This window comes from Protopterus annectens, chromosome 1.part1 (assembly GCF_019279795.1).
Source record: "Protopterus annectens isolate FY-2018-M chromosome 1.part1, PAN1.0, whole genome shotgun sequence".
NCBI classification, from domain to species: Eukaryota; Metazoa; Chordata; order Ceratodontiformes; family Protopteridae; genus Protopterus; species Protopterus annectens.
The window spans coordinates 535,184,731-535,204,676 of record NC_056726.1 but is presented as its reverse complement, the minus strand read 5'-3'; the positions used below and the strand labels follow the sequence as shown (position 1 = coordinate 535,204,676).

The following is a 19,946-nucleotide window of genomic DNA, read 5'->3' as shown; positions in this document are numbered from 1 at the left end:
CATGGATCTTTGACAGAGGGAAAAGAAAGTCCACCTTGAAGCAATTCAGCCAAGTATTCCAGGATCAGAGGAAGAGGAGGCTGAGAAGAAGATTCCCCTTTAGCCTGCATCCAATGAGAGAATCTTTCCCATTTGCCAGCATAGGACTTCCTAGTGCTAGGCCTCAAGAAGTACGTCAACCACCTGCTGGGAAAAGGAAGAAGAAGTAGATTGATTCATACAATGAGCCATGCTGCCAAATGGAGAGTCTGAAGATGAGGATGCAGAAGTTTTCCCCTTCCTGAACCAAAAGATCTGGTTTCAGAGGAAGATGCCACAGAGGAAATTGGGAGAGACTGTGAAGCAGAGGATACAAATGTTGCATGGGCCAGTCTGGAGCTATGAGAATGGTCCTTGGTCTTTCGTCCCTGATCTTCAACAATACTCTGGGAAGAAGATGTAGAGGAGGGAAGGCATAAATTGAAAGTAGCGTCCAAGGGAAAGACACAGCATCCACTTTCCAGGCTTTGCTGTGATGCAGTTTTCCAAGTCTGGTGCAAAAAAAAAGTGGCAGAAGGTGGTTGTCCGGGGAGGACAAAAGATCCATCTACGGAGTGCCCCAATGCAGAATGATGCTGTAAGAGAGACTGTTCTGTTCAGCTGCCACTCGTGAGGATCCAGGGTTTGTCTGCTCAACTGATTGGCCAAAACATTGAGTCTGCCTGGAAACAACTGAACTAGAAGTTGTAGGCCCAATGGTGCTGCTGTGGACCACAGAATCATGCTCTGTCTGCACAGGGGGTAAGAATGAGTCCCTCCCTGTTTGTTGATGTACCACATGACTGTGGTGTTGTCTGTTCTGACCAGCAGAGTTCCAGGAGGAAGAAGATGCTTGAAAGCCAGTAAGGCCTGTTGAACTGCAATTAATTCCTTCAGGTTTATATGCAGGTGCATCTGCTGGGCATTCCAACGTCCCTGTATGCATCTGCCATCCAGGTAAGCTCCCCAGGTGTAGTCTCATGAGTCTGTGGTCATAACTTGAATTGCAGGAGGTGGGCAGAAAAGCATGCCCTTGTTTTGCAAACGGGCTGTCGCCCACCATACAAAACACTCTCTGCAGACAAGGAAGCAGAGGAATAACCACATCCAGGTCCTGGGTGTGCTGACACCAAAGGCTCTTGAGGTACCATTGCAATTTCCTCATATGCAACTTTGCATATGGAATCATGAGAATACAAGAGGCCATGAATCCCAGAGCTTGCAGGTATTTCCTTGCATGGAGATGGGACAGGCTTGCCAGGTCCTTGAAGTAAGCTGAAAGATTTGTCTGCTTCTCCTGGGTGAGATATATCATCTGGGCGGCTGTGTTCAGACTCACTCCCAGGAATGTTATTTCCCTGGTTGGTACCATTCTTAACTTTTGCTCGTTGAGAGTGTAACCCAGGGAGAGAGGAGAGTCTTTACAAATTCCAAATCCTTTAACAGCTGTTCCCAAGACTTTGCTTGAATTTATTTATTTATTTTTATTTTACATTTGTTGACCGAGCTAGTCTAGCTGGATATATGTCCATTTTCAGTAGAGGCCCTGGGAGAAAAGCTCCAAACAAGAATAATGACAAAGTTAACTATGCATAGAAACATAAAGAATCACAATACAGAGGTAGCATTGGTCTAGAGAACAGTTATAATAATAAATTTGTAAACTAAACAATTTTAGTAAAAATTATACTAAACAATTCTACAAAACACACTAGAAGGTATGAGCAAGTCTTAGTTGAGGGAAAAGAACATATATATTATTCTCATATTCCAGAGTAAGAGTAGTAAGTAGATTTGGAGGCAAAGGTTACAGGAGTAGGGATAGGGGTAGGAATAGAAAGTGAAAAAAGATATCAGTCTGGGTTAGTGCATGGACAAAGCCAATGAGCTCTCAGATGTTCTTTAAGATATTTTTTAAAAAGAGAAGTAGAAGCAAGGGTAGATAATTCAGAAGGAAGCTGATTCCAGAATTTTCCTGCAGTGTTTGAGAAAAGTGAATCCCCGGCTTTGTTGTTAGTTTTACTTGAGGAAACTAGAAGCTTGTTAGCAGAGCGTAGTGTAGCTAGATTAGTGTATGGTGTAATTAGATTAGTGAGGATAGGGGTGTTGTTAGGGTGGTATAGGATCTTTTGCGTAATAAGTAATTGTTGACAGAGTATATGGTTTTGCAATTCTAGCCATCCAAGTTGTTTGAGGTTAAGGCAGTGGTGAGTTTTAAAGGGGGAACTTGTGATGAATCAATCTATGCTATTATAACAGGTGGAGAGTTTAGACAGGTTGTTTTTGGATAGGTTAGTATATATAACAGAGGCATAGAAAAGGGTGGAAATGAGGTGGGTCTGGTCAATTGTTTTCCTTGCAGAAGGGGTAAGGAAGGGTTTGATTCTATAGAGGGTGCCAAGTTTTTTGTTAACAGACTTTATAGTTGAGTTTGTGTGTTCATCATAGTTGCGACAATTATCAATAGTTACACCTAGTAGGCGGGTTGTAGTCTCTGGGGTAATGTTGGTACCATTGTTAGAGGTTATAGAGAAAAAAGGAATAGGTGATTTATGAGTAGGAGTAAAAAGCAGTAGTTTTGTTTTTTGGGGATTTCGGAGGAGGCAGTGTTGCATAAACCAGTTTTCAACATTCTGAAAAACAGTTTGGGTGAGGGAGTGGAGAGAGGCTATATTCTTGGCTGTACAGATTAAGGTGGAGTCGTCTGCATATTGAATTCAGGTGGCCTGAGGTATATTCATGTGTAAGTTGTTAATAAATAAGGAAAAGAGTAGGGGACCTAAGATAGAGCCCTGGGGTACTCCAATATTTACTGGAAGTAGTGAAGACAGATTGTTATGCCAAAGTACTGCTTGCTGTCTATTTTCCAGATAAGACCTAAACCATTGTGTAGCTTGAGGATCAAGAGAATGGGCCTTTAGTTTGTCTACCAGTAAGTTATGGTTAACCATGTCAAAGGCTTTTGACAGGTCAATAAATAGTGCAGAGGAAAAAGAGTTATTGTTATGATTTTTATAGAGAGAGTCGGTAAAGGATAAGAGGGCAGTTGATGTGCTATGGAATGGCATAAAGCCATGTTGGCAGTTTGCCAGTAGGTTATTCTGTAGTAAGTGGTTAAGTAGTTGTTTGTGAATACATTTTTCCATTATCTTAGCTAATGGGGAGAGTAGAGCAACAGGGCGAAAGTAGCTCAGTAGATGGTCCCACCTTTATGTAGAGGAATAATATGGGATATCTTCCATAGAGCAGGGATTTTGCCCTCAGAGATAGTTCTGTTAATAAGGATAGAGATGGGGTAGTCTATGGCTTTTGTGGCTATTTGTAGGTATTCAGATGGGAGACTATCAGCAGAAGGGGTGCAAGGTTTCAATTTTTGAAGTAGCTTACAGATGAGAGATGTAGATACAGGTTGTATTTGAAAGGTAGGCAATGAAGTATTGCATATATTTGGTTGGGAAGCAGTGAGGGGTGGTAAAGAATTGGCCAGGGTTTGAATGGCTTCAGTAAAGTAGTTATTAAAGGCATCAGGGATCTGGCTGGAGTTGTTATTGTTGAAACCGGTTGGGTCTGGAGTAGTAGTGTGACCTGACTGAAGAAGTTTGTTTATCCCAGACCAGAATTTTTGTGGAGTTTGTTGGTTGGTTTGTTGGAGGTGAAGGTAGAAGTCTTTTTTGTCTCTAAGAATATCCTTCTTGGTGGCATTTCTTAGCTGTTTAAATTGGAGGTGGGTTGTTGGACATTTGGTAGATCTCCATTTAGCCCAGATTTTATTTCTGAGGAGTATCTTTTACCTAGTTTGTTTTGTGAGCCAAGGGTCAGATTTGGTTTTTATTCTAGTGGAGCGATAAGGTGCATGGCAGTCTAGGATTTGAAGAAAGTTAGTATTAAAGTAGGTAACAGCTTCGTCTAGTTCTAGATAGGGTAGTGGTGACCAGTCACATGCTTGCAATTCGGTTAAGAAGCTGCCTGGATTAAAGAATTTTTTTAAGCGGGAGGTTTTGAGATTATGAGTAGTTGGAATATGGACTTTTTGTCTAATAATGTAGGTAAGCATATGGTCGCTGATATCGTCAGGAAGGGTTCCTGGAGTATAAGATTCAGGGTGGCTATTAATAACGATCCAGTCCAGAGTACTTTCCTTGTTGCTAAGTTTATGGATTCTCATAGGAGTTGTTATTAATTGTGAGAATCCAAAGAGGTTTATGTGGTTGGTAGGGTTTAGAGAACTGCAAGTGGACCAGTCTATGTTAACGTCACCAAGTACAATGGTCTCCTGGGGTAGTTGGGTAGAGAGGTGACTGAGCAGGTTCTCAAGAGAATAGGTATTATTACCTGGAGGTAGATACATGCAAATTAGATAGATAGACTTGGAGTTATTGATTTGGAGTCAGTCCAAGTAAGGATAAATCTGAATTTTCTTCTGCCTGCAAAAGGCAATGACTGGAGCCAGGTACTTTGTAAAAACTCTGGGAGCAGTAGATAAGCCAAAGGGCAGCACAGAAAATTTATAATGTTGCTTGCCCATTCTGAAGCGAAGGAACTGCTTGCAGCTTTCCCTGATAGGGATGTGCAGATAAGCTTCTTTGAGATCCAAAGTTACCAGCCAGGAGCCCTTGTCCAACATTGGTAGCAACTGATGAAGAGTGAGCATTTTGAACTTTGGAATCACCAAGAAAGAGTTCAGAATGGATAGATCTAGGATAGGCCGCCAGGTGCCTTCTTTTTTGGAACTAAAAAGTCTGGAATAGAAGCCTTGGCCTACCTGCTGAGCAGGAACTGATTATATCGCCCCCAGATGCAACAGAGACAAAATTTGCTTTTCTACTTCTGTCCTTTGATCTGGAGGAAGGTCTGGGAATCCTTTGTGCACCAGAAAGGTGAGGAAAGAAAACTTGTGTCCTAGGGATACAGTTCTGAGTACCCATTTGTCGTCCGTGATGGTGGCCCAAACCTTTGCAAAAAAAGGCCAACCTTACCCATAAAGGAAACTCCGGGCAAGCAGGAACAGGCAGAAGTTGGACAAAGTCACTAAGAATGCTTGGATTGAGATGCAGGCTTAGAACTTCCCGACTTAGAAGTGGAAGCATGCCATTGTTTAGTCCTTTGAAGGATAGCCCCATGTCCCCTAGCAGATTTATAACTTCTGGTCCTATAACGGTTCTGTCTGCTGGTATCAGGAAACATCCAACTCTTAGAAGGGTAGTTCCTGCTAAAGCGAGGAGGTTGAACTTGCAGAAAGTCTAACTGTTTGCATGGACTTTGCCTTATCCGCCATCTTCTTGAGCACCTCCTCCGCTTTACTGCCAAAAACACTGTCATTGTGCAAAGGTACATCTAAAAGCTTGGCGTTGACAGACTCTGGAAGAGGCTGTTCCCTGAGCCAAGCATGCCTCCTGATAACAGATCCACTAGCTGCAGCCTTGGAGGAAGCCTCAAGAACGTCAAAACCACAGTGTAATGAATGCTTGTTGACAAGACTGACAGAATTCAGTAAATCCTACATATCTTTATTCTCCGCCAAAAGAGGCGCACTTGAAATATTCGACTTAATAGCCTCCCAGGTATGCTGCTGATACTTGGAACATATGAAAAAGGCAATTGGTAGACCTAATAGCAAGAGTGGCAGAGGTATAAACCTTTCCCCACCTGTCTAGATTCAGAAGGAACAGGATTTCTGCTAACAGTGGCCTTAACCCCTTTACGCCCTTGAGAAATAACCTCTGGGTCAGCCAGAGGATTACAATAAAGAAATAAATGAGAATCCAGAACTCTATAGCACCTGTCGGGTTTTCTGGGAGCAGGAGGAAAGTACAGTTGTGTACACTTACCATAAATGTAGATGTTAGAGTGTCTTCACTGTTGCAGTCATGACTGTAGGGTTCTCCCGTGACGGCAGGCAGTCCTCGGTCGGCCAGAATCCCAAAGTCTGGGTCCGGCGTCGGCTGTTCAACCATGCTCCCTGACGTCAGAGCGCCAGAAGTACAAAGCTGACAGCCGACGCCATGTTCTCCAGTTTTTCTTGCCCCAGATGTCAGAAGTCCCAAAATGAAAACGGTCCCATATCCTTTGCAAATACACCTCAGAAGAATGGTGAAAAAAGGAACCACACAAAAGTAAAAATAAGAGGGGACAGGAGGGAGGGAAACCCAGACTGCAACAGTGAAGACACTCGAACATCTACATTTATGGTAAGTGTACACAACTGTACTATGTTCATCGTGTTTCACTGTTGCAGTCATGACTGTAGGGTAGAATCCCAAAGCAAAATGAAAGGGAGGTGGTCATAAAGCAGAAGGGGCGGCTATAAGGCCCTGCAAGACTGCAGACGCAAAGCCTGCCCTAGACTTAGAGTAGAGAGGTAGATTGTAGTGCTTTGAAAAAGTATGCACAGAACTCCAAGTTGCAGCTTCCAAAATGTCTTTGGTAGGAACTCCCCTGAGGAAGGCAGCAGAAGTGGCAGCAGCTCTGGTGGAATGAGTCCGTATACTCCTGGGATTTGCTTTCCATGGTGTAAATAACAAAATCTGATTCCATGAACAATCCATTTAGAAATGGTCTGTTTTGAAATGGCTTTACCTTGGGAACTTGAAGCATAAGAAACAAACAATTGCTCTGATTTTCTGATGTCCTTGGTTCTGTCCAGGTAAAAACGTAGTTGTCTGTGTACATCCAAGGAATGTAAGATCCTTTCCCCTTTATTTTGAGGAGTGGGGGAAAAAAGTTGGCAAGTGGATAGTTTGATTTAAAGCCACTTTGGAAACCACCTTAGGCATGAATGTAGGATTAGTCCTCAGACACCCGGTCTTGATGAAAAATAATATAAGATTCCACAGCCATAAGAGCTTGCAACTCTGAAACTCTCCTGGCAGAGGTCAGGGCTAACAGGATGGCTGCTTTCCAAGATAAAAACTTGATGTCAGAAGAGGCAGCAGGCTCAAAAGGAGGTAAGGTGAGTTTTTCCAAAACATAGTTGAGATCCCAAGCAGGAATGGGAGGAGATCTAGGAGGTCTTAAGTTCTTAGCTCCTCTGAGAAACTTGTCTCATGAGCTGGTGGGAAAAAATTGGAGGGTCTGTATTATAATGAGCGGAAATAGCGGAGGCATGCATCTTAATGGAAGAGAAAGAGAGACCCTTATGTAAGAGATCTGTCAGGTAAAGTAAAATCAAAGGAATGTTAGGAAGAAGAGGATCAGAATCCTGAGCCTGCATCCAGGAACAAAATCTTTTCCATTTTCCTGCATAAGATTTTCTAGTGCTAGGACGTCTGGCTTCTAAAATTACATCCATAACCTGCTTGGGTAGGAGAGAAGGAATCAAAGGCCCTGGATTAACCAGGCCGCCAGGCTGAGAGTGCTGACATGGGAGTGTAGAACCTGACCCTGATGTTGGGACAGAAGGTTCGGAGTCTGAGGTAAGACCCAAGGGGGCTCCAGACAGGCTTTTCAGAGTAGGGTACCAAAACTGTCGAGGCCAATTTGGGGCCAACAAGATTATCATCTTGGGCCTGTCCTGTTTGATCTTTAATAATACCCATGGAAGAAGAGGAAGAGGCGGAAAGGCATATCCCAAGAGGTTTCTCCAACTGAAAGATATTGCATCCACTTCCCAAGCTTGTTCGTGGAAAGTCCTGGTGCAAAAATTCTGTAGTTGATGACTGAGATGGGATGCAAAGAGGTCTATGTGAGGACATCCCCAGACTGCTGTTATCATCCTGAATATTTCGGTGTCCAGCATCCACTTGTCTGGATCCGAAAGGTTTCTGCTCAGACTGTCTGCCAGGAAGTTTTGCTTCCCTGGTAGAAACTGAGCTTGAAGGTCCAGATTGCAAGCTAGAGGTGTTCCATAGATCCATGGCTAGCCTGCAAAGGGGGTAGGAATGAGATCCCCCTTGCTTGTTTATGTACCACATAACTGTGGTGTTGTCTGTCCGTATCAGTAGTTGTCCTGGTTGCAGAAGATTCCTGAAGGCCATTAGAGCTTCCTGAACGGCTAACATTTCCTTTAAATTGATATGCAAGTGCTTCTGATCCTTTGTCCATAGGCCCTGCAGACAGTTGCCCTGAAAATGGGCTCCCCATGCATAATCCGAGGCGTCCATGGTTAGAATCTGAGTGGCAGGAGGCAGACAGAAAGGTTTCCCTTTGTTTAGAGTACATGCCTTGGACCACCAAAGGAATTCCTTTTGAAGACAAGACAGGACGGAGATCAGTATGTCTAAACTGTGGCAATGCTGAGACCATACACTTTTTAGGTACCACTGTATTTTCCTCATGTGTAGTCTTGCATATGGAACGAGAAGGATGCAGGAGTCCATGTAACCCAAAGCCTGCAGGAATCTCCTTGCAGATAACTGAGTTAAAGTTGCCAAGTTTTTGAATGTTGAAGCCAGCTGAAACTGTTTTTCGTATGTCAGAAATGCCATCTGGGTTGTTGTGTTTAAAGAAGCGCCCAGAAAATGATCTGTTGTGAAGGTGTCAAATTTGACTTTTTTATGTTTACAGTGAATCCCAGGAACTTGAGGAGATCCTGAACAAACCGTAGATGCTGGAGTAAGACCTCCTTCCTGTCTGCCTGAATAAGACAGTCATCCAGATAAGGGTAAATTTGAATTCCCCTGAGTCTACAATAAGCTACTACTGGAGCCAGGCATTTGGTGAAGACCCTGGGCGCAGTAGACAATCCAAAGGGCAGCGCAGAGAATTGAAAGTGCCTCGATCCGGCCTTGAACCTGAGGTATTTTCTGCGTTCCTGTCTGATGGGAATGTGTAAATATGCCTCCTTTAAATCCAAAGTTACCATCCATGCATTTCTGGACAGCACTGGAAGTAGCTGCTGTAGAGTAAGCATCTTGAATTTTGGAATCTCTAGAAAGGTGTTCAAGACTGACAGATCCAGGATGGGTCTCCATGAATTTTGCTTCCTGGGGACTAGAAAGAGCCTTGAGTAAAAACCTTGTCCCATCTCTGAAAAGTGGAACAAGTTCTATGGCTTTCATAGCCAAAAGAGCTTCCACCTGCTTTAAGGCCTCTGTCCATTGATGTTTTGGAAGGTCTGGCCATCCGCTTGGCCTTGGTAGGGTATGAAAATGGAATTTGTAACCTCTTGAAACCACATCCAGAACCCACTTGTTTTGGGTTATAGGAGTCCAATTTCGATGAAAAAGAGAAAGTTTTCCTCCGAGAGGGGCTTCCAGGCAAGAAGTGCCTGCAGCCCAACAGAGGGAGTCATTGAGTGTTTCCTATGAGTTTGTGACCTGTCCTCTCCTCCCCTAGGGGTGGAAACAGTCCACTGTCTTGGTCTATAAGAGGCTTGTGTTTGAGGCCTTCCTCGGGAGCGTCTGTATCTACCCCTTTGAGGCCTGTCTGAATTGGGAAAGGACCAATTTTTTGTAGGCCAATTCCTGCTAAATCTGGGTGGCTGTACTTGTAAGAAATTTTTAACTGTTTGCATGGATTCCGCCTTGTCCTCCATCTTTTTAATCACCTCTTCAGCTTTTGGTCCAAACAAAACATTATGTTGAACAGGAGCATCCAATAATTTAGATTTTACTTGTTCTGGCAAATTTTGTTCCTTTAACCATGCATGCCTTCTAATTACTGTGCCAGAGGCAGCAGCCCTACAAGAAGCCTCCAAAGCATCAAATCCACAGTGTAAACGGTGCTTCCCAAATTGTTCAGTGGCATGCATTAAATCATGTAATTCCTTATCTGTACAGGCAGAAATGGAAGTAAGCTTTTGTTTTAAAACAGACAAGAGAAATTGCTGGTATTTCAGCATATGAAACTGACAGTTTAAAGCCCTAATAGATAAAGTAGCAGAAGTGTACACTTTTTTGCTCCATCTTTCTAAAGATCTAGAATTCTTCTCAGTGCGAATGGGGTTTTTAGCAGAAGCGGCCTTAACTCCCTTAGGACCCTGAGAAATGGTTTCAGGGTCAGCAGTAGGGTTCTTGTATAAAAACTGGTGGGAATCAGGAACCCTGTAATATCTATCAGGCTTAACAGGAGCAGGAGGAAAAGAGTCAGGGGTTAAGTTAGCCTCCGAAAAAGCATCATCCACAATATCCAAAACAGGAGGAATAGCCAGGGGTCTATGTTGGGGAAGAAGAAGAAAATCCCTTAGTCTTTTCTTAGATTCCGAATACTCCTGTCCTTCCCAGTGGAAATGTTCCCTCATTTCATGCAAAGTTTCCCCAAAAGAGAAATCCTCAAGGGGAGAAGCTGAAGGAATGGATTCCTCAGCATCAGAATCCTCAATAAGGAGGGAAAGAATATTCCTGGTCAGAAGAAGAAACTGAAGAAACATTAGCCTGATCAGAGGAATCATAATAAACTTCCTGCCTTGGCCTTTTATCTGGAGGGGGATGTGAACCCCTAATCCTAGTAAGTAAATCCTCCGCCATCTTAAGTAACTGTTTCTGTGACTTGGGAGCCGGTTCAGAAGAGGCCTGTGTTGCAGTCTTTGATTTGGAAGGAGTGTTTCTGTGACTTGGAAGCCGGTTCAGAAGAGGCCTGTGTTGCAGTCTTTGATTTGGAAAGAGTCTTTGCCTTTGTCTTTGGCTTTGCCTTTATTAGAAGCTGAGTAGGCCTGAAAACCCCTTCGGAAGCTGGTACCTGCACAGCGGCTCCAGACCCATCCGAAGGAGCATTGTCCGAAGGTCCTGCAATAGAAATATTCATAGGCTCCTCGTGGGAGTCCGTTTCGGCCATCGGTTCCGAAATGGCCGACGACAGGGGCTGCAAAAGCGCCTCACTGACGACGGCCGAACCTGAAGCTGGCTCCGCTTGTGCAATATCGTCAGATTTGGACCTCGGAGGCCTGTCTTTGTCCTTGCTTTGTTTGTGAACTCCGGTAGCCGGAACCATATCTGATGACATTTTGCAATTAAAACGCCTACCGAAGTAATGAAATGCAAAATCGTACCTTTGTTTAATTGTACGTTGATTGAATCTAGCACAAAACCGACAACTAGCTGTGTCATGGTCAGGGCCTAAGCAAGGAATACAGTAAGAATGAAAATCCTTATGAGGCATTTGCTTCCCACATGAAATACAATTATTAACTTTTTCTGACATCGGACTGAAGCAAGAAAAAGTTTCCCCAACGGGGTACTTAGCTTTGAGTGGAGAAGAAAGTCTTCAGACTGAAGTTTTTTCAGAAAAGATTGTCAGGAGTCAGCCAACCGGCACTTGCAAACTGCTATCACTGCACGGCAAGAAAGACTGGAGAACATGGCGTCGGCTGTCAGCTTTGTACTCCTGGCATTCTGACGTCAGGGAGCATGGTTGAACAGCCGACGCCGGACCCAGGCTTTGGGATTCTGGCCAACCGAGGACTGCCTGCCGGCAGGGGAGAACCCTACAGTCATGACTGCAACAGTGAAACACGATGATCATCAGAATTTGGAGTCTAGAAATTTTACAGAAAAACATTACCCACCACCTCCAACACGGGGGGAACAGCCATAGGCTTGTGCTGAGGCAAATCCAAAAATTCTCTGATCTTTTTCTTAGATTGAGGGTAATCTTGACTTTCCCATTTAAAATGCTCCCTAAGAGTATTCAAAGTATCACCAAAAGAAAAATCTTCTGGAGGACAGAATGAATGGCTTCCTCTGCATCAGAATCCTCAAAAGGAGAAAAAACCTGAGAAACTTCTTCTTCATCAGCAGAAATGCTAGTAGTCTCAGAACCTGAAAAAGATAAAGCTTCTGGAGAGAAACCCCTGCCTCTTTTGGAAGGAGGAGGCTGTGAGCTCCTAATAAGAGTCAAAAGATCATTAGCCATTTTAACCATCTGAGATTGAGGGGAACGAGAGGAAGTTGAAGCCTGTTTCTTCACAGGCTTGCGACTAGAGGATTTACCTGAAAGTCAGAAGGACTCACGAGGCTTGGCCACCGAAGAAGTGGAGGTCGTCAGTATGTGCCTGCTGTCAGAACGGAGGCCTCGGAAACCAGTGCCTGCTTAGCAACAGGCTGAAGGTCAGAATCGTGGTCAAGGCCTAAACAAATAATGCATTAAGAATGAAAATCTATATGGGGAATCTGCTTTCCACAGGCAAGACAATTATTAACTTTTTCTGACATTCCTTAAGGCAAGAAAAAGAGGATCCCCAAAGGGGTACTTAGCTGTAGATGACTTCAACTTTTGTAGTCGGAAATCAAAAAGGTAAACAGCCGACTGGCACTCATGCAAAAAAGCTTCTGTTTCGGGCTCCATGGCAAAAAAGACTGAGGAGGTGATGTCGGCTGCCTCCTTTTGTATCAAGGATACTGACGTCCTATACAACCGACGGCAGCTGACTTCATATCCCCTTACCTTTGGTATTCAAGCCAATCAAGGGCTACCGGGGGCCGGATAACCCATTTGTTAGGACTGCAACAGTGAAATACGATGAACATCCTAAGTTTCCTGAGTACTGGAAAATAGAAGCAATCACAAGCTCTGCTACTGACTCTCAGATACACTAACAGGGGCTTAACTAGGACAACTCCTGGTCTCACACTAAATGCTAAGAAATACAGTGCATTTCTAGTTTACACAATATTAATAGGTTCATATGTTCATAGGAGTCTAGTAGGCTAATGACCAGAGGGACCTTTTAAGCCTGGTCATGCATCCCAAATCTACAAGTTCTCGTACCCTAAGATAAGTGCAAGCAGGGGCTTGGGAGATTAAATATTTACAAGCAGCGACCTGGGAAATGAACCATTTACAGGCTGTGTCCATTAGAGAAATAGGTGCCAAATCGGGGATGAATTTCATGTTCCTCACCCAATTGTCCAAGTTACACTTGAATTGGGTTAGGGAAGAACTCTACTTTACATGGATGGTTCATAGGTGTATACTAGGTTAATGGCCCTGGAGCCTTTACAAGCCTAGCCCAAAAAAAAATTGCCCAGGCATAGTGCCACACAATGTTAATTCACAGTGCCCATATCCAGTAGTGCAACTGGAATTATCCCTGAAGTGAACTCTGTCACTCATCCACTCGTCAAGATTTCTCTTGAAGAGGGCCAGTGAGGTGCTCTGCTTGACATGAATGGGAAGCTTATTCCAGAGTATAAGCAGTCTTTGGAAGATGAACCTGTCATGAGGTTGTGATCTCTGGAGCGTGTGGTGTGGGGGGATTGGGATTTCTTTAGGAGTAGCATTTCAAGTGGGGCTGGGTTGGACATGGCTTTGTAAGTCAAGCAGAGATCACCTCTAAGTAGAAGTTAAGAAACTGAGAACAGCTAAAGTTTCTCGAGTCTGTCCATGTAGGACGTGTGTTTAAGGCCTAGGATTCTTTTTCTGACGTACTTTTGTGGCCTCTCCAGCTGTTGTGTCTGGTCAGGTATATGCCAAATGGGGAGTTATACTCGATTGGTCTAATGAGGGATGAGTAGAGAGGAATGATGACCTCTCTTCCTGGAAGCGAAAACCTTTGGTTATAAGATTTGCCATGCAGAAGGACTTTCTGACCACAGTGGCAAAGTGGTGGTCAAAGGTGAGTTAGCTGTCGACCTGGATGCCCACATCTCTTATGGCCCCTTCAGTGTTCAGTGGGCTCCAATCAACGTGGTAATTTGTGGGAACTGAGTTTTTTTTCCAAAGGGGATAACGCACTTTTTGGCTTTAAGCTTCAGGCCATGGTTCCGACTCCAGTCATTGGTCTCAGACAGGCACTTTTGTAGGATGTCTGCATCACTTGGGGAGTTGATAATGACTCCTAGCTTGCAGTCATCAGCAAACTTGGTCAGCCAGAATCCTTCTGCGTTGGTCTGGACTTCTGAGAAGTAGATGCCAAACAGGAGAGGGCGCAGGACCGAGTCCTGTGGGACTCCTCGTGACTGATCGACAATATGACTTGGAATCTGCAACTTTCACTCTGTGGGTCCTGTCTGTGAGCCAATTTGCAACCCACCTAGTAGTGTAAGGATTATTGCCTAGTTTGGTGAGTTTATCAATGATACCCGAGTGGGGAATGGTATCAAAGGCCTTGGCGAGGTCGAGGTAGGCTGCATGCCCTGCTTTACCCTCATCCACAGCCTTGGTGATTGCCTCAAAGTCAACCAGGTTCAGCAGGCAGGATCTCCACTTGACAAAGCCAAACTGTGTGAGGTCAAGAGTTTGGAGATTGCCTATATCTTTATTAAGCAGGTCCATGATGATGTGCTCCATAGCTTTGCATATCAGGCTTGTCAGGCTAATGGGGCAATAGTTCCCAGGATCTGTAGTTGCTCCCCCTTTATGGAGCAGGATGACTGTAACAGTGCACCATTCATTAGGGACATAGCCTGAGGTAAGGTTGTGATTGAACAGGGCACACAGATGTGGTGCCAGTTCATTTTATAGCTCATGTAGGATGCAGCCAGGGATATTATCAGGTCCCATGGACGCTGTATTTTAATGCAGCTTTTACCTGTGCCACATAAATGGTGGATACCAGGCTTTCATCTGGTATTGTGATAGGGCCCTGGGGGGGGGGGGTGTAAAGCTGGCACTGAATCTGTCGGCCAGTATGTAGGCTGTATCTGTTTGCTCAGTATAGGAGCTGCCATTTTGCAATAACTCGGAGCAAATCTGGGTATTGCCTTTGAGGTTTTTGATATAGCTATAGAAGGCTTTGTGGTGGTTTTTGGTGTCAGCTGCAATTCTGCCTTCATAGCTGGCTTTAGAGGATTTGATAAGGGATTTCAGTTTTTTGTTGAGACTGATGAAGGAGGCTTTCCAGTCTTGTGACTTCATTTTTTTCTACAACAGTTTCTTCTTTCTGTTGTAGAGTTTATTGATGGCTGGGGACCAACCAAATTGGCTTCTTTTTTTAGGGAAGAGCGTCTTAGTTCTATTTGGTATTGCAAGGTCCATGCATTTGTGTACATGCTTGGTACAATGCACTGGTATTTGATTTGGCAGTCATGCAGCTATTTTCCATTGGCATGGGTGGCGAGAAGTTAGCCCCTCTGCTTTTAGGAGCCCAAAGTCAGCTTTAGAGAAGTTTTTCAGGGTGGTCACCTTAGCGGGGATGTAGGTGACATGGAGATTTCCATGGTGCTCCGTTTGTGGTCAGATTTAATCAGGGAGGAACTGACTATAGGTGTGGAGCAATGGTTTCCCATGTTGGTGATAACCAAGTCGAGGATGTTGCTTCCTCTAGTGGGGATCAGAATGAGCTGGTCCACAACATTGGAATTGATAAATTCCAGAAAGCCGTTGGGTCTGTACATTGGTACTTGAATAGTTTTCCCAGTTGATGGAAGGGTAGATGAAGTCACCTATTATAAGAGCATTGGGTTGGACCTTGAGAGATTCCAGGGTGCTTAAGAAATTGGCGTGCGAGTTTAGGGACATGTTTGGGGTTCTGTAGCAGGCTAGGACTTGTATTGCCATCTCACCCAGTGTTAGTTGTACCTGAAGTATCTCGGATGCATTATGCTGGGCTACCATTCTAGAGGTGTGTGTATCCTTTAAGAATATGGAAACAACACTGTCTTTAGAGATTCCGGCTGCATTCTGGGGCCAAAAGGTATGGAATGAGTTGTAGCTTGGGAGCGCAGGGGTGCTTTCAGCCTCTTTAAACCAGATCTCCATTAGAGCACATATGTCAACATTCTCTATTTTGAGGACAGCTTCGAGCGAGTACATCTTGAGATTTAAACTTCTAGCATTGAGCAGCATGACCCTCAGATTGCATTTGTTTGTAGCTGTTATGGTGGAATTTTGGTCTTTGGAACACTGCCAAAAAAGGCACTATACAGATGGCAAGCACCTTAGCCAGTACCCGGAATCCCAGTGGTGACAGATCTAGCCAGTCTCTGGCAAAGCATAGAGGTCTGTCGATCATGTTGTCCAAGGTAGACAGATACTGGATCCCTTTAGAATGACACCAGAAACTTAGCCAATTGTTGAAGTCAATCATTTTCTGCTCATACTGTGGTATCATTCTGGGTGATGGTAGAATACTGCTCAGAGCTAGGGTCATACCTGCCTGGGCCACATAATCCTAGACTTCCATCACATCTCTTTTCATGTAGTCCAGGGAGATGGTCTCAAGTCATTCACACCTCCATGGACAATGACCGAGTCATATTTGTACTTGTTGTGGAGTGACCCGAGTGCATGTGTTGTGTGTCAGATCCTGGCACCTGATAGACACCTGTCATCTTCTCCTTGTTCAACCTAGTGAGTGGGGCATCAGTGTTCCTCACAATTGAGTCTCCTCTATGATTAGTACATTGGGCAAAGTGTTTTGCCTTAAGGGCTTGGGTTGAGGGGCACATTGTGGTGGTGAGCTGTGTGTTCTGAGGTTGGTGTTGTGCTGGTCGAGTGCATTTCTGTCTCGGTGGGGCTTCTTCCAGAGATGTGGTAGTTGGGTTAGGGAGGAACTCTCCTTCACATGGATGAGAAGCTTGTTCCAGAGACAGGGTAGTCTCTAGGATACATACCTGTCTCTCAGGCAGTTCGTATTTATCACAGGCAAGATTTCAAGTCTTCAGAATGGATAATTCTGGTACCGTTTGTTTTGCAGATATAGAGGAGATCCACCAGAGTGGGGTCTGATAATGCCCTGTATGCCAGGCATAGACCTCCCCTCAGCAGCCTGTAGGAGACAGAATACAGGGATAGGGCTTTGAGGTGGTCTGCACAGAATATGTTATTTACACCCTGCATTATTTTAGTGAGGAACCTCTGTGGACATTCCAATAGTTGGATATGCCTGATTAGGTAAGTACCAAAGGGGGCATTGTACTCAATGATAGATTTGATGAATGCCGAGTACAGTGAAACAATGACTTCCTAGGACCTAGAAGCCATACCTTTGTTTACAAGTTGCACAACACAGAAAGACTTCCTCAGTACTGTAGACACATGAAGGTCAAAGGCTAGCTTAGTATCTGTATGTATCCCTAGGTCCCCGACTACTGAGTCAACTCTAAGGGGGTGTGTTTTCAATATGATCGTTACAAGGAGTGGATGACCTCCCAAAGGATACCATTATGCATTTCTTGGCATTTAGTTTTATTCCATGGCTCTGACGCCATGTTTGTCTGCAACAGGCCTTCCTGGAGAACATTTGCGTTCGTGTGGGATTCAAAGACTGCTACTAATTTGCAATCATCTGCAAATTTAGTCATCCAGAGGCCACTGACATTGGCCTTGACTTCAGAGAAGTAAATGTCAAAAAGCAGTCCCAGGCTTGATGTCTGAGGGACTCCACTTGTGATCGGCCTCTTTATAGACATGAACTCCCCAATTCTAACTTCTTAAGTCTTGTTTTTGAGCCAGCTGGCTATCCACAGAGTGACATAAGGGTTTGTACCTAACCTCCTAAGTTTGCCAACAATACTAGAGTGGCTTACTGTGTCAAATTCCTTGTCCAGGTCAAGTTAGGCAGTGTGAACCATTTTGCCCTCATCCATTGCTTTGGTGATCTTCTCAAAGAAATCCACTAGGTTGAGAAGGCATGATCTGCCCTTGACAACCAAACTGGGTTGCGTCCGGTGTATAGAGGTTTACTATATCACTATTGATCATTTCCATGATAATTCTTTCCATGGATTTGCATACGAGACTAGAGAGACTTGTGGGTCTGTAGTTTCCACAGTCTGTAAATGGCCCACCTTTGTGCAGAGGGATGACTGTTGCTGTTCTCCATTCATGAGGCACAAAGCCCGTTTGTAAGTTAAAGTTAAATTGCAATTGCAGAGGGCCTGATAGGCATGTTTCATGCTATTTAGAAAACATCCTGGGATATTGTCTGAGCCCTATTAATGCAGTGTTCCTGGCCTTAGAGAGGCCAGTAAGGACTTGTTCCCAGGAGATATAAGAGGAGTTATATTTGTTGGTATTTCCTGAGGAAAAGTTGAGGGGGAGACAGTAGGTTTGCTATATATTTTGGCTCATTGTGGGTGGCCCCATTTACAATCAGCTCTGCACAAAATTGCTCATTGCCTTTGAAGTTACAGACATAGCTAAAGAATGCCTAGTGGTTGTCCTTGCCCTGGGATGCCAAATTTACATCAAATTTGGCTTTGGTAGACTATTTGTCCTCCGAGTTGTTTTAGTTTGATGAGCGTGCTTTATTCTGCCAGGTGCTGGACCTCCCAATTTTTAATATGATTTTCTACCTTCTGGTATACAGCCTACATATTTTGTGATTCCACCAGGGTGGCTTTATTTTTAGTTAGTTCTGTACTTCTTCCTGATGAGTACAGCTGCCTCATGCTTGCATAGGACTTCTGTGAACATTTTTGCATAGGCAGCAGTGTTCACATGAGTTATAGAGGCTTGACATTTTGTCAGGTTATCACTTAATATCAGGAAGTTAGCATTGGAGTAGTTCCTGAATATTCCAGGCTCAGCAGGAGGTCCAGGTTTTATTTTTACTTCAAAGGAGACCATTTTGTGGTCTGACATTACCAGGGAAAACATTACATAAGGGGGTGTGCAACACTCTCCCATATTAGTGAGGACCAGACCCAGTATAGTTGTACCCCTGGTTGGTGTACTGAATCTGGTCCAGGGGGTTTGTTTACAAAATCCAGAAATCTCTACCTGTACATTTGCTGTTGTATAGGATTCCCAGTTAATGTGTTAATTAAAATCGCCCAAGAGTATTGCATCAAGTTGGATGGTGAGTGTTTCCAATAAGTTTAAAATACATGGCATGGACTTCCTGGGTCACAAAGGGTGGACCTACAGCTTGCAAGGTAGTGGTATTGGATTTTCCCTATGGTGATTTGAACATAGAGAAGCTCAAGTGAATTTGTCCTGTTTGACCATCCTTGAGGTATACTTATTTTTAATGTAAAGTGATACACCTCCAACTTTAGTCCCCATCTGTGTTGTAGCTAAGTCTAAATGTGTGGAAAGCATTATAACTTTGAACTGTTGGTATGCTCTCCATGGCTTTAAACCACGTGTCAGTGACAGTACAGATATCAGCATTCTCTAGGGTGAAGAGAGCTTCTAGGTAGTGGAGTTTTTTATTTAGACTCAGCACAGAGAAGGAATACCTTTAGAAATTCTTTGGTTTTGATTTGCTATGCTGGAAGTACTTTCAGTATGCCATCCCTAAAAAGGCACTATGAGAAAGACAACATTTTAGCTAATATTCAAAAGTCTAGAGGGGAGAGGTACATATCATCCCAGGCAAAACAGTGTGGTCTGTTGACCATCTCTCCTTCCTTGCTAACAAATACTGCACCCCCTTAGAATGACACCAGAAACCAAGCCAATTACTGAAGTCAGTCATTGTGTTTGTATTGTGGAATCATCCGTGGAGAAGATAAAATGCTGCTCAGTAACAGGCTCATATCAGCCTGGGACACGTATTTAGAGAGCTCCACGATGTGTTTTCATATAGTCTAGGGAGGCTCGTCTCAGGTCATTTATACCCATATGGACTATGACCGAGTCATTCTGGTACTTGCAAGTCCAATGACCTGAGTGGGTGCATAATGTGGTGGATCCTAGACCCTGATAAGCAATTGACTGTGACTTTCTCCTTGCTCAGCCTAGTGAGAGGGACATCAGTGTGTCTCACAATTGAGTCTCCAATGACCAGAATGCTGTACACTGTGTGGTGTCTTGCCTTATGGGCTTAGAAGTAGAGGCTCCATGGGATGTGGTTGTATGTATTCATGTGAGTGCTGTTTTGAAAGAGTGCATTCAGGGCTGCTGAGGGTGTTTGTTGAGGTCTTTGGGGTTTAGAAAGGTTACACTGGGTTCAGCGTCCATCTCACTCTTCCCATTTCTGTCCCCCTTCTGCCATTTGGTGATGCATGCCCACCACACAACAATTCTTGGTATTCTCATAATTTAAGAAAACTACTCTCTGTCTCACTGAAGCTGCTCACATCCCCACTACCCAGTGAATGAAGCAGAGACTTAAGTTTTGTAATCCAGTTGTTACATCCAGTAGCTGAATCTCGGATCCCTGCAGC

The 19,946-nt window shown here is 44.1% G+C and overlaps 1 long non-coding RNA gene across 1 annotated transcript in view; it reads right to left on the bottom strand.

Moving 5' to 3' along the window:
* The window catches only part of LOC122813348, a 138,785-nt gene that overhangs the window by 16,342 nt on the left and 102,497 nt on the right, over positions 1 to 19,946 (bottom strand). The window lies entirely within an intron of this gene.